Source organism: Delphinapterus leucas, chromosome 12 (assembly GCF_059928025.1).
Source record: "Delphinapterus leucas isolate spDelLeu-1000000601 "Yukka" chromosome 12, BTC_Dleu_Yukka2, whole genome shotgun sequence".
Taxonomy (NCBI): domain Eukaryota; kingdom Metazoa; phylum Chordata; class Mammalia; order Artiodactyla; family Monodontidae; genus Delphinapterus; species Delphinapterus leucas.
Window position 1 is genome coordinate 68362199 of NC_143140.1, and position 2852 is coordinate 68365050.

At 44.0% G+C, this 2852-nt stretch overlaps 1 pseudogene; it reads left to right on the forward strand.

Annotated features, from left to right (window-relative positions):
• The first annotated feature begins 557 nt into the window (after positions 1-557).
• On the forward strand, positions 558-1582 carry LOC111168299 (spindlin-1 pseudogene; annotated as a pseudogene).
• The last annotated feature ends 1270 nt before the right edge of the window (positions 1583-2852 follow it).

Genomic DNA, 2852 nt, shown 5'->3' on the forward strand with positions numbered 1-2852 from the left:
AGGAAAGCTCCCCCCATCGACCTCTTCTGTTTCCTGTTTCTCAGTGTTTGGGCTCCGCGCGTGCTCATTTGTCTCATGATCCTCCTCTGTACGGTTTTCCTTAATCGTAAGAGCTTGCAGTGCAAGAATTGGGCATATTTGACCTCTGATAGGGTGAAGAGAAAACCAAGCATGCCCTTTTAATAAATGAAATTTTGCGACGATGATAAAGATTTCGGCGTCCAGTCAGCAGAGGCCGGCGTAGTCAGGAGACGCAGCGCGCGTCGCCGGGGGCGGGGCGGCCGCCGCGAAGCCCGGAGTGGGCGGGGCCCAGAGTGGGCGGGGCGGCGCCCTCCTGCCGGGTAGCCCAGGCGGGAGCGCGCCGCTGGATTGCGGGGTCCCGTGGCCCAGCGGACGTTGGCCTCCGCGGCCCAGCGGACGTTGGCCTTCGTGGCCTTGCCGCAAAGTCCTTATGATTTAAAATTTTTGCTGAACTTGTAAAAGAGGCACTTGGATGATGGATTAATATGAACATTGAAATTCCGTGAAAAGTTTCAAATTGGCGAATCCTGAACGTTCATCCCGGTCCAGCAGCTCTGCTGGTCACGTAAGTACAGAGGAATGAAGACTCCATTCGGGAAGACAGCTGGCCAGCGGTCCAGAGCTGATGCAGGCCATGCTGGTGTATCTGCAAGCAAGATGAAGAAAAGGACGTCCCACAGAAAACATCGGAGCAGTGTAGGGCCCAGCACACCTGTTTCCCAGCCCCCGCGGAGCATCATAGGCCACAGGATTCGGCATGGGTGGAAAGAGGGGAACAAGCCTGTCACCCAGTGGAAAGGAACCGTTCTGGACCAGGTGCCTGTAAATCCTTCTTTGTATCTTATAAAATACGATGGATTTGACTGTGTTTATGGACTAGAACTTAATAAAGATGAAAGAATTTGTGCACTTGAAATCCTCCCTGATAGAGTTGCAACAGCCCAAATCAATGTTGCACACCTAGCCGACACAATGATTGGCAAAACAGTGAAGCACATGTTTGAGACCCAGGATGGCTGGAAAGAGGAGTGGAGGGGAATGGTCCTAGCACGCGCCCCCATCATGAACACGTGGTTTTACATCACCTATGAGAACAATCCTATCTTGTACATGCACCAGCTCTTAGATGATTATAAAGAAGGTGACCTTCACATTATTCCTGATTCAATTGATTCATCTCCAACAGAAAGGAAACCAGGAGAAGTCCTGGAGAGCCTGGTAGGCAAACAAGTGGAATATGCCAGAGAAGATGGCTCTAAAAGGACTGGCATGGTCATCCGTCAAGTGGAGACCAAACCGTCGTCTGTCTATTTCATCAAATTTGATGATGATTTCCATATTTACGTCTATGATTTGGTGAACACATTCTAGATGTCATCACGAACTTTGCCAAATTTATGGAAATATATTAAATGTGCAGTTTGTAGACGTAAAGATTTGATTGCTTTCCATTTTAATGAGAGCTTAAATGTCCCTACGAACCCACAGTTTGCCAGCAGAACTGGTTTTGTTCTGAAGAGTATAGGTATATGTGAACACAAAACATTTTGTGTAAGGAACTCCTTCCTCTTAAAAGGAGTCTGTCTGTTTGGAGGGGAGTTACAGGCAAGTTTGGCAAAAAAAAAAGTTAAGCTAGTATCAGAGTCATTTAAAACTGTAATAGATTTTATCAATTTTCCCCTTCACTCTTAACATTCTCTTATTCTGCTGCCACAATGCAAGCATAGTTTGATATTTTTGTTTTTGTCTTTTTGGATATATATATATATATATATATATAAACACACATACACCTATCTATATCTGTGTGTATACATGTATTATATATATGCACACACAGATCTGTATACACACACACACACACATACACACACACTTCATTGGCAGTCCTTTATTTGTGGATTGGGACAGGGGTTAAATAATTTTCTCCAGTTCAGCATGAGTGCTGACCCAAGTCAATCATATTTGGTATATTACTGCTGTTTGTCACAAATTAAATTTGGGCACAGAAAGCACATCGGGACATTCAGCTTGTTTTGAAAGTCAGAAGTGCAAAGCACCTTTTCAGTCGGAAAGTCCAAACAAGAATCATTCATGAACCGTTAATGACCCATGTTAGAATTTTACCAAACAGAAATCTGGGCAAAAAGTTGACTTTGATTCTAAGCTTTGTAAAATTTTTGTTTACAACTTTTATCATAAATACTTTTTTCTTTTTTTGTCAAAGCCCAGGTACTTGGTCCACATAGTGTAATGCAGGTGTGTTTTGGGCAGTACTTTTGGTCCATTATTTGTACACACCAGTAATTTGGATTTTAGTACACGATTTAAAAGGCAACAGTATATCAGTGGTTTGTGTGTATGTAGTAAGTTCCTGGGAGAACATAAATTTTAGAAATGTAAGTTTAAGAATGGCTTTGTTGCTTTCTAACAAGTCCTCTGGGACACTTTTATTTTTATTCCGATTTTACTGATAGTATGATTATGGTCAGAAGGCTTTTTCTCCCTGACTTTTCCCCACAAAGAATGTCTGGACAAATAACAGCTGAAATCCCCTGACACCGTTGTGGTGCTGCATCTTCTTGCGGTCAGTGTGCTGTTGACGTGGATTCGTTCCACTGAGTGGACCCTGCCACGTCAGGGTCAGTCACCTGTGTTGGCTTGTGAATGTGATTGATAGCAGCCCCCAGCCACAGACTCCTTTTGTGGTTTATCCCTGCAAGGTTGTTTTAACCAAAAAGAACTGCAAAAGTGGTTGGTGTAGCAGCGAAATGGCTAGCTGTCACTTTGTTTTGGATGAGCCCCTGCGTTTTGAAAGCTAGGAGAAAGGA